Source organism: Nuphar pumila, chromosome 17, assembly GCF_984573655.1.
Source record: "Nuphar pumila chromosome 17, dmNupPumi1.hap1.1, whole genome shotgun sequence".
NCBI classification, from domain to species: Eukaryota; Viridiplantae; Streptophyta; class Magnoliopsida; order Nymphaeales; family Nymphaeaceae; genus Nuphar; species Nuphar pumila.
In genome coordinates, this window is record NC_143265.1 from 53438990 (window position 1) to 53451823 (window position 12834).

Consider the following 12834-nt stretch of genomic DNA (forward strand, 5'->3'; position numbering starts at 1 on the left):
AATTTCTCTCATCATTCAGTTCAACAATGTTGAAAAGAGTGTCTGAAGATGGAATTTCTAGGATTTCTCCAAGTAGTTTAGAATCAAACTCGATTTCAACATCACGAACAAGAGAAGACAAAACTCTAGTTTCATGATCAAAATGTAAATTTGTATAAAATAAGGGAATCAGAAAAGGATAGTGAAGGGTATCTGCACAGGCATAAAAAAGATGTGAAATTCCTAGAAATAATTCTCTTATTTTGTAATGAGAAAACAAGTGAAATAGTACATTTCATCCTGGTAAAATAGGTAGTGCAGAAATCGATCCAAAAGTATCATATAAAAGAGGATTTCAGAGTAATCTGAGAGAAAATCCATGTCTTGAAGAAGGTGTAGGAGGAGGAGAAACTAAGCCTTTTGTAGATGCAGTCTTCGAACGAGGCATGGTTAAAAAAAAACAGATTCACCTAAAAATAATAATAGTTATAGAGAATGATGTTGACTTCCAAATGTCGCCCGATGGGAGGAAGATGTTGTCGTGCGTCGTAAAGGAGAAACAAAGCAACAGAAATAGAGCAGGATACAGTGGCTGACGGCGGGTGAGAAGGCTATCACAAGGGGATTTCGACGATGGCTGAAGATACACCATCACGGCAAGAGGATTTCGGCGAGATCTGAAGATGCGCGTCATTTACTGCTAGAGGATTCTGGCGTTCCCTGTCACGGCCAGAAAATCCCGACGAGGATAGGTTCGAACAGCACTCCGAGGGTTTTTCGGAAGAGAGAGAAGAAAGAGAGAGAGAGAGAGGGTTTCATTTTAAGGGTTTCGTTCCTTTAAAAAAAAATAAAAAGGTACAAAAATGAAACAATGCCAAAAAAAACAAAAACGGGTAAACAAAATCCAAGGGGTATCGGGTCTTTTCAGTTAAAAATTTAAAAAAAATTTAGTCGACTAAAATTTTATCGGTCGACTAAGAATGTGCGACTCATTCTAATTTTTTTTTTTAAAACATCAGTCAACTAATATTGTGCGATTCATTTTAAAAATTTTAAGGCATCAAACGACTAAAATTTTATCGGTCGACTAATATAGTGCGATTTTGAGATTTTGTTCAAAAATCAACATTTTTATAAATCCAAAAATGAGCAAATGCCTAGTTCTCTCCTAATTCTCATAAAATCTTCATTTTTAAGTGGTTTAGTGAAGATATCGGCATGTTGTTCTTTAGTGGAAATAAAATTTAACGAAATATCTCCTTTTAACACATTATCTCTTAAGAAATGATGTCTAACTTCAATATGCTTAGTTCTTGAGTGCTGAACAGGATTTTTCGAAAGATTTATAGCACTATTGTTATCACAATAAATAGTTGTTGTGGAGTAATTCAAACCAAAATCTTTGAAGGTCTGTTTCATCCATAGTACTTGTGAACACGCTAAACTAGCCGCTATATATTCTGCTTCAGTTGTTAAGAGTGACACTGAATTTTGCTTTTTACTAAACCAAGAGACTAAGGAATTTCCTAAGAAATGACAAGTTCTGCTAGTACTCTTGCGATACGATTTACTTCCTGCAAAATCTGCATCACTATATGAAACTAAATCAAAGGAAGATGATTTTGGGTAAAACAAACCGAAATTTGAAGTATCTTTCAAATAACAAAGAATTTGTTTTACTGCAGTTAAATGAGATTCCTTTGGATTAGCTTGAAATCTTGCACACATACAAACACTAAACATTATATCAGATCGACTAGCAGTTAAGTATAATAGAGATCCAATCATACCTCTATAGAGCTTAGTATCTACATTTTTACCATTTTCATCTTTATCAAGAGAAGTAGTTGTACTCATAGGATTCCTTCTTGATTTCGATGAGTCCATCCCAAATCTCTTGAGAAGTTCTTTTGTATACTTAGCCTGATTGATGAAGATTCCTTCTTCAATTTGCTTTATTTGAAGTTCAAGAAAGTAGTTTAATTCGCCCATCAAGCTTATTTCAAACTCTTTCTTCATAGCTTTAGCAAATTCTTTACAAAAAGAATCATTAGTAGAACCAAATATTATGTCATCAACATAAATTTGCACAATAAGTATATCTGAATTAAGATTTTTAATAAATAAAGTGAAGTCTACCCGACCAATGGAGAAACCAGATTTTTCTAGAAAATTTTGTAGTCTTTCATACCACGCTTTTGGTGCTTGTTTAAGTCCGTACAAAGCTCTTTTTAATTTGTAGACTTTTTCTAGATATTTCTCATTTTCAAAGCCTGGAGGTTGCTCTACATAAACTTCTTCATTGATGTGTCCATTTAAAAATGCACTCTTAACATCAATTTGATATAACTTAAAGTTCATGTAACTAGCAAAAGCAAGCATCATTCGAATTGACTCCAATCGAGCCACTGGTGCATAGGTTTCATCAAAATCTATGCCTTTTTCTTGATTATAGCCTTGTGCTACTTGGCCTGCTTTGTTACGAATGACTTCGCCATTTTTGTCTAGCTTATTTTGGAAGACCCATCTTGTTCCAATTACAGGATGATCTTTTGGTCTATCAACTAGATCCCAAACATCATTCCTAGTAAATTGGTTAAGTTTTTCAGACATGGCCAAAAGCCAAAATTCATCATCACAAGCCTCATTGATATTCTTTAGTTCTATTTTAGATATGAAAGCAACATTTGCAATATATTTTTCTAATTGCCTTCTAGTTTGGACACCACTCTTTATTTCTCCAATAACTTGTTCATATGGATGATTAGGATCTTCTTTCCAAACCGGTTGAAGAGAAATATTTTCTTGAGAAGTACTCTCTATCAAGGGTTCTTCTTGAAGTATTACTTCTTCTCCTTCGCTTAGAGGTATAACATGCTCACAATTCTCATCAAATGCAACATGTAAAGATTCTTCAATGCAAGATGTTCTTTTATTGAAAATACGATAAGCTTTACTTCTAGAAGAATATCCAAGTAATATTGATTCATCTGATTTTGAATCAAACTTATCAAGATTATCTTTGGTATTTAACAAGAAACATTTACTACCAAAAATTTTGAAATATGAGATCTTTGGTATACGATCATAATGAAATTCCACTAGAGGGGGGGTGAATAGTGAAATTGTATATAGATCGATAAAATAAAAAATAATGCAATAAAGGCACAACACATAAACACAGAATTTATACTGGTTCGGTCAAAACCCTGACCTACATCCAGTCCCCAAGCAAACCACTTGAGCTTTCCACTATAACATCCGAGTCACCGGATAAATAGTACAACACCCTCTTCCTCAGAGGTCTTCTTCTCTCAATAGAGAAGGGGCACACCCTCTTCCACAAAGGTCTTCTTCTCTCAACAGAGAAGGACAACACCCTCTTTCATAGAGGTCTTCTTCTCTCAACAGAGAAGGGCAACACCCTCTTTCTCAGAGGTCTACTTCTTTCAACAAAGAAGTAATACAGTGAATAACAGAAAGTTACAATACTTCGTATAGAACCTTCAGAAAGATTTGAATGCACGAATGAAGGATTCTCAGAATGTTCTGTTCTTTTCACTCAGAAGATACTCTTTGTCAAAGAGCTATTCTTGACTTTTTCTCTTTCTTTTCTTTTTCTTTTTCTTTTTCTAGGCTCTCTTTCAAAAACCAAATAGTAATTTTTCTCGTTGTAAGCTCACATGTCCATGCCTTGTTCGAATAGTTTATTTGAGTGTGTTTATATAGCTTTAAAAAAGTAGTCATTACTTATTTGAAATCGTAGTCTTTTTGAGATGTGAAATGTCATGTCATTTCAAAAACCAAATTTATGGGTTTTCGAAAAAGTCTTCTTTCCATAAAAGTAAAATATAGGGTACAATAGTCGTTGTAATATTTTAGGTAATATATATTTTATGTAAAAAGTCTATTTCTTACAATAGTACATTGAACGTTGGATTGTAGGTTGTCATGTAGTTTTGTCTTTATCCTAATTAATGATTTGTGGTACATAAGTACTTCTTTACTTTAAATGAGTGTAAGTACAATAAATGCTTTGAGATATTTATTTGTACATAGTCATATCAAGAGTTTTCTTTATGATATGTTTTTCAATGTCTACAGAGAGAATGAAGACTTTAAACAAGTTGACATTCTTGAGATGGATATTAACAAGGATTTCTTACAGGAGGTATTTAATGCTATACAAAGAAAATGATGACTTCAAGTAAGTCGACATTCTATATGTTTGTAAAAAGGTAACTAAAGTCTTTTCAACAAGTATTATATTTGTTTTTCTTTGTGTAGCCGATTTTCATGTTTTGTCTTTTTCCTACCTATTTGAAATCATTTCTTTTTAAGTTGTCTTATACATGATAGAAGGTATAATTATTGGTTTTCAAAAAGGTGCTTTTTGAAACTATCGTATACTTTTATGAAATAGCTTTTATGAATGAGTATGTAATATGCAATATGCATGCTTATGACTCTAAAGAAGAAAAAAATCTTCAACTTGAGGTAGCCGATCTCTTTAGATGGTCTTTAGGAATGCATGGCTCATCAAGCTTTTTCTTCAAGGAGTATGATTGCACCATAGTTGTACTTGGACAGGAGGTCTCCATCCTTTTTGAGTGAGATATCCTTGCATCAAATACTCGTTAGATATATGGCAAAACATATCCAGTCATAATATAACATTTTTCAAGAAGACATATTATCATATATAAAATCAAATACGATAGTGTATCATATTATGTGACATCAAAATAGAGTTTCTCAACATTCTCCCCCTTTTTGATGATGACAAAATATGCTCCCCTTGTCAAAAAGACATTATGCATAGAAATAATACTATCATAAAAATATTGAAAAATGTCAAAGACGAGTATTTTTCTCCAATAATGGAGACAGGTTTTTCTCTCCCTTTGTCATGGACAAAAAGGAAGGGATCAGAGTAAGCAGAGTTATTACAGACCAAAAAAAATAAAGTTGAACCAAAATAATGTAAAGTTATTACAGTCCAAAAAAAAGTTTATTTTGATTCGGAGGAAGGGTGAAACTTTCAGAGTAATGCATCTTGGCTGAGTTGTAGTGAAGCTTGATTCTTCAGAAGGAGATCCTGGGTGTTCCGGACATTGACAAGAGCTGAGAAGATGTCAATGTCAGAAGTTGCTGCTTGATCTGCTTCTTGAGGGCCTTCGTCGTCAGAGTTTAGGTGAGAGGACTCTTCTTCATGGAGAGAGGAGTCATCAAATATATTGTTTGAGTAGTAGACGACATCTGTGGCAAGAGGAATCTGGAAGAATTCAAGAATGAGTGTGATGAAATATCCGAAGGGAAGAGACTTAAAGAAACAAAAGTTGATCATGTTGTGGAAGATGACACTGGACCAGTTGATGGGAAAGGTAGAGAAGATGGCATAAAGAAGAAGGGAGACTTCATTTGCAATAAATCCCCTAGAGGGCGACTTGGGGATGATATTGGAGGAAAGAATTTTGGACAACAATAGAGCATGAGGTTGGAGATTGCTCTCATGCCATGGGAAGTGAGTGGAGCGAGTGGAGAGGAGGATTTTCTGAAACACAGAGTGGTCGATAGGAACAATGTTGGGAAGCTCAATACCGTAAGAAGAAATATTCAAAATGGTGCCTAACTGAGATATGTCGAGGGAGAAAATTTTTCCATGTACCATGGAAGTGATAGAAGAGTGATCATGGTCGATAGAAAGGTTGGTGTAGAAAATTTTGATAAGATGAGGATAGATGGACATTTGTTTTGGAGAGGCTAGAACATGAATAAGTTCAGAAAGAGAAGTTTGTAAGTCAAAAGCTGGAAAGGCTTTAAGGTGAACCAAGCTGCCTGGTAGGATGGTCAAAGATTTTATGGAGTGATAAGTGTGAATGAGATCCGGAAATCTCAACTCCGAAGCTTGGAGTAAGTCGGATGTGCAAGAGAAAGCCATTGCAAGAGCTTAGGAAAAACGAGCATGAGAGAAGAGCTTGGAAGAAGTAGGAGTTTGTAAGAGAATAGAGATATTCGTGGGGAATGAGAGATGAATCAATCAAATAAATAGAAGGAGAAACGTAATGGTGATAAGAAATGAATGACATTGGAAGTGAAGGATTTTTAGATTTTAGCTGAAAGAGGAAATGCGTGAGTTGTAAAATAAAAGGCTTGTGAATGACAAATCAAATCAGTTGTTGGAAGATAGTGTATTGTATGTTAAGAAGGACATAGTTTTGAAATTTTTCTATATAGAGAAAGGTTTACTATGGGAGAGTTTGTCGAAGTTTGATATGTGTCATGTGATGCATATGGACTATCTTATTAGACTAGGATTTTAAAGAGTTTTGTGTGATGAAGAGATGTGAGAAAAGATGTATAGAAAATAATGGCCTAATAAAACAAACAACTTTTTAAGCCAAATATTATGTTACTTTATATGAAAGCATACAAAATCCGTGAGAGATGAATTCGGAATAGGACAAGCAAGGATGCAATAATTTCTTATTTGAGAAGAATTTTTGTAGGAGAGTAAAAAAAATATAAAGACAGGTGAGTTGATATACGAATTTGAAAGAAAGAGTGTGAGAGATTATAAGGGACAACAATCACTTGATGTATGACATAAAGTCATGATTGATGTTTGGCTAAGAGGACATGGTTTTAATGGAGGGAGTTCATGGTTTTTGAAAACGATAAATTTAAATGTATAATGGTCACGAATGGAGATTCACTTTGTATTGGATGAAGAGCGACAAGAAAAGTGTGGTACTAAATAGTACATAAGAAAAAGAATGGTGGACAAGTTTTTGAAAATAATAATTATTCATAAAGAGGTGTGAATGATGATATGATAGAAATAGAGTGTACGTAATATATGATATAACAAATGATATAGTAAAATTATACGTGAAATACAACAACTTAATTTTTGAAGAAGGTAAAGAGAACTAAAAAGATAATCATTCGATTTTGACTAAAATTTGAAAAGCAAGATTTCTCATAAAATACTATTCTTGTTTAAGTTACGTATAGGCAAGTTGAGAGGAATATGTTATCATGTTGAAGGTGAACTAACTTATCGTAAGAGAAGTTTTCACAAAAGGACAAAAAAAATAAAAGGTTTTATGAGATGAGTGATGTGAACAATGTCATGATGGCTTTTACTTAATATAATTAGTTCTTATGGATATGAGTGAAAGGTAATAGGACAAGGAGTCATTATAGATGTGTACTTGAAAGATGACAAGTTGAAAGACAAAGAATGTGTCATGATGAATGTGTTTTTATAAGTTTTTAGAGTATACGTGAATATAGAGACATAGTTTGACATTTTAAAAACATAAATATGAGAAATCGATAAGAATGAAACCGAATAAAATAAAATTTTAATAGAACTCATAAGATGTTTTAGTCTTAGTAGGTGAGATTAATTATAAGTCACTTAGTTTGCATATTCCTAAATCTCTTCGAATTCGTGTAAAGTCTTCATGTTTTAATGGTTTAGTAAAGATGTCTGCTAACTGTTGATTAGTGGGTATGAATTTGAGTTTAATTATGTTGTTTAAGACTTGTTCTCTTAAGAAGTGGTGTCTTATTTGAATATGCTTAGTTCATGAGTGTAAAATAGGATTTTTAGATAGGTTTATAGCACTAGTATTATCACAGAAAATAGTTGTATTTTCAAAATTTAAACCAAAATCTTTCAAAGTTTGTTTCATCCAGATAACTTGTGTACAAGCTAGGCTAGCAGCAATGTATTCAGCTTCAGTAGTTGATAAGGATACACAGTTTTGTTTCTTACTGAACCATGAAACTAGTGAGTGCCCTAGCATATGACATGTTCCACTTGTGCTTTTTCTGTCAGATTTACTTCCAGCAAAGTCAACATCGTTGTATGAGATTAGATCAAATGTAGAGGATTTTGAATAGAATAATCTAAAATCAACTGTCTTTTAAATATCTCATTATTCTTTTTACAGCTTTAAGATGTGATTCTTTTGGATTTGACTGAAATCTAGCACACAAGCATGACATAATATCTGGACGGCTAGCAGCTAAATATAGAAGTGATCCTATCATACCTCGGTATACCTTTGTATCAACAGACTTACCATCTTCATCTTTGTCCAAAACAGTGGTTGTGCTCATAGGAGTGGTTTTTGAAGATGTTGAGTTCATGTTGAACCTCTTTAGAAGTTCATGAGCATACTTGGATCGATTGATGAAAACTCCATCCTTGGTTTGCTTAATATGCAGTCCAAGAAAGTAGTTGAGTTCTCCCATCATACTCATTTCGAATTCCTTCTGCATGGACTTAGAAAATTCTTCACAGAGAGTGTTGTTAGTAGATCCAAAGATGATATCGTCCACATAAACTTGAACAATTAAGGTATGATTATCCACAACTTTTATAAATAGAGTAGAGTCTGCTTTGTCTATTGAAAAACCAGTTTTTAATAAAAAGGTTTTGAGTCTATCATACCAAGCACGAGGTGCTTGTTTTAATCCATATAAGGCACGTTTTAGTTTGAAAACATGATCTGGATATTGTTCATTTTCAAAGCCTGGAGGTTGTTTTACATAAACTTCTTCATTTATAAAACCATTAAGAAAGGCACTTTTAACATCCATTTGACAAAGTTTAAAATCCATATAGCTTGCATATGCTAAAAACATCCTAATAGATTCAAGTCTAGCAACAGGAGCAAATGTTTCATCAAAATCAATACCTTCCTCCTGGTTGTATCCTTGAGCTACTAGTCTTGCCTTGTTTCTTATAACATTACCTGTTTCATCTAGCTTGTTTCTGAAGATCCATCTTGTTCCAATGATCTGATGATCCTTTGGTCTTGGTACAAGATCCCAAACTTCATTCCTTTGGAATTGATTCAGTTCTTCAGTCATGGCTAGCATCCAGAACTCATCGATGATGGCTTCATCAATCTTCTTTGGTTCAAGTTGAGAAATGAATGCCATATTTGCAATCCATTCTAGCTGAGCTCTAGTCTGAACCCCCTTTGTCAGGTCTCCCAAAATCTGCTTTTGAGGATGAACTTTGATTTCGACAAATGTTCTTTGATAATCATCTTCATTAGACTTAGCTGTGTTATCTAAAAATAAATCTGTACTTTCAACATCATGATCGTTAGTTTGCTTATGAACAAATTGATCAATAGATTCACAGAAACTAACATGCATAGATTCTTCAATAGTATTAGAACTCTTATTGAAAACTTTGTATGCTTTACTATGACTTGAATATCCTAAAAATATGCCTTCAATAGATTTAGCATCAAATTTATCTAGGCTATCTTTAGTGTTTAGGATAAAGCATTTACATCCAAAGACTTTAAAATAGTCTATTCTTGGAGTCCTGTCATAGAATAATTCATAGGGAGTTTTATTTAATAAGGGTCTAATAAGAACTCTATTTGTTATATAGCATGCAATATTAACAGCTTCTGCCCAAAAAGATTTAGCAAGATTATTATGTTGGAGCATAGTTCTAGCAGATTCTTGAAGGGTTCTATTCTTTCTTTCTACTACACCATTTTGAGGTGCAGCTCTAGGAAAGGCAAAGTTATGAGAAATACCATGCAAGTTATAAAAATTTACAAAAAGTTCATTTTCAAATTCTCCTCCATGGTCACTACAGATTTTAACAATAGAACAAGATTTTTCATTTTGTAATTTTTTACATAAAATTTCAAATTGACAAAACGTATCACTTTTGTTTTTCAAAACTATTACCCAAGTAAATCTTGAGTAGTCATCTACAATGACAAAAACGTATTTATTGTGATTAAGACTAGCTACTCTAGAAGGACCAAAATGATCCAGGTAGAGAAGCTCTAAAGGTCTTTTGCTTGAAATGATATTTTTTGATTTGAAAGATGATTTTGATAGTTTTCCTAGTTGACATACATCACAAAAATAATCCTTTTTAAAAGATATTTTGGGTAACCCACGTACTAACTTATCTTTAGCTAATTTAGACATGTATTTGGAGTTGACATGACCCATTCTTATGTGCCATAAATGTTGAGTGTCATTATTAGCTATAAGGTAATGTTCAGTGATGTTTTCTAGGTATAGTTCATATATATTATTTCTTCTTATACCTTTTAAGATGATATTCTCGTTGGTGTCTGCTATAAGACAAACATCATGATTAAAGCTAACATTATAACCTGTGTCACACATTTGACTAATACTTAGAAGGTTATGTTTTAAGCCTTTAACCAGGAGAACATCTTTGATAAGAGGTTTATCAATATTACCAATATTACCAATATCAATTATCAAACCTTTGTTGTTATCTCCAAAGGTGACCGTTCCTCCTTCTTTCTGATGAAGAACAGCAAAAAGGTTTGGATGTCCTGTCATGTGCTTTGAACATCCACTGTCTAGTATCCATCTGTTCTTCTTCTTTGGAGCCTGCAAAACATTAAGTAAAACTTCTTTTTGATACCCAGTCGGGTCCCTTTTTGTTAGATTTTGGAACCCAAATCCATTTTGATTTAGGTTTGTCTACAGCTTTAAAGGAGTTTAAGGAATTAAAATTAAAGTACTCCTTTTTAGATTCAGAAGAACTTTTCACAAAAGTGGTCTTTTGATTCATACAAGAAGGCTTGTTGAAATGAGAGTAGCCAATACCATTCTTGTAGAAAGAGACTTTTTGAGAGGATAGGAGTTTATCCAAGTTCTCTTTTCCTTTAGTAAACTTGAAAACCGTTTTCATAAGGTTCTCAGTTTTACTCTTTAATTCTGAAATTTCTACTTGCAGATTTTTAGTCTTGGAGCTAGTAGAGGAGATTTCAGAAGTAATAAGAAGATTTTTCTTTTGTAACTCAGAATTTTCAATGCTGAGTTTTTCATTTTTCAGAATGAGCTCTAGATTCTCAGATTTCAAATGTCTATTTTTGAGAATCGTTTTCCTTGATTCTTCAAAAAGTTCCTGAAAAGCATTTTGAAGTTCTTCAAAAGAGAAATCAAGGGATTCACTTACAGAGTTTTCTGCCATGAAGCACATGTTGGCAGTTTCTGCTTCATCATCATTTGACTCTTCACTTGTGGATGGTTCTGAATCATCCCATTGAGCGTGCAGAGCCTTTTTCTTGAAGAACCTTTTCTTTGGTTCCTCAGTCTTGGATTTCCTTTTAAGAAGAGGACAGTCACGTCTCAAGTGACCTGGCTTATTACACTGGTAGCACATAGAATCTTCCTTTGGGTCTTTTCTTTCTTTGTGCTTATTTGGAAGTCGGTTCCTTCTCATAAAGCGCTGGAACTTTCTGGTAAGTAGCGCAATCTCAATTTCTTTTTCTGAGTCCTCATCCTCAGATAGGGCTAGGAAGGCTAGAGTTTTCTTTAAAGGTTGTTCCTCTTCCCTTCTTTCCTTCATGTGGACTTCATAGGCCATAAGATTGCTTATTAAGTCGTTCAAGGTAAGCTTGGACAAATCTTGAGCTTCTTCAATAGCAGTAGTCTTTTTCTCCCAATCAGTTGTGAGAGATCTCAAGATTTTCTTCACCTTTTCTGTCTGAGAGTGGGTTACACCCAGAGATTTCAGATCGTTGGTGATGTTGGTGAATCTGGTGAACATCTCTATGATGGGTTCATCTTTGTTCATTTTGAACAAGTCATATTTTCTGACAAGAGATGAGATTTTGGCTTCTTTCACTTTGTTGGTTCCTTCATGAATAACCTCCAAAGAATGCCAAATATCATATGCAGATTCACATATAGATATTCTATTGAATTCATTCTGATCAATGGCACAATATAAGGCATTCATAGCCTTTGCATTTAGATTTGCCATTTTCTTTTCTTCATCAGACCATAAGCTATACTCTGTGGATGGAGATGTGTATGGATGCTCAACAATTTTCCATACAGCAAAATCTATGGACTTGAGAAATATAGTCATTCTGCACTTCCAGTATCCACAGTTGGAGCCATTGAAGAAAGGAAGATGAGATGCGTGTTGACCTTCAATATCACGAGCATAAGAGGTAGATGCCATTTGTGCTGGAAGACTTGTTATGTCAAAACCAGCAAACCTGCTCTGATACCAAATGAAATTCCACTATAGGGGGGGTGAATAGTGAAATTGTATATAGATCGATAAAATAAAAAATAATGCAATAAAGGCACAACACATAAACACAGAATTTATACTGGTTCGGTCAAAACCCTGACCTACATCCAGTCCCCAAGCAAACCACTTGAGCTTTCCACTATAACATCCGAGTCACCGAATAAATAGTACAACACCCTCTTTCTCAGAGGTCTTCTTTTCTCAACAGAGAAGGGGCACACCCTCTTCCACAGAGGTCTTCTTCTCTCAACAGAGAAGGACAACACCCTCTTTCACAGAGGTCTTCTTCTCTCAACAGAGAAGGGCAACACCCTCTTTCTCAGAGGTCTACTTCTTTCAACAAAGAAGGAATACAGTGAATAACAGAAAGGTTACAATACTTCCTATAGAACCTTCAGAAAGATATGAATGCACGAATGAAGGATTCTCAGAATGTTCTGTTCTTTTCACTCAGAAGATACTCTTTGTCAAAGAGCTATTCTTGACTTTTTCTCTTTCTTTTCTTTTTCTTTTTCTAGGCTCTCTTTCAAAAACCGAATAGTAATTTTTCTCGTTGTAAGCTCACATGTCCATTCCTTGTTCGAATAGTTTATTTGAGTGTGTTTATATAGCTTTAAAAAAGTAGTCGTTACTTATTTGAAATCGTAGTCTTTTTGAGATGTGAAATGTCATGTCATTTCAAAAACCAAATTTATGGGTTTTCGAAAAAGTCTTCTTTCCATAAAAGTAAAATATAGGGTACAATAGTCGTTGTAATATTTTAGGTAATATAT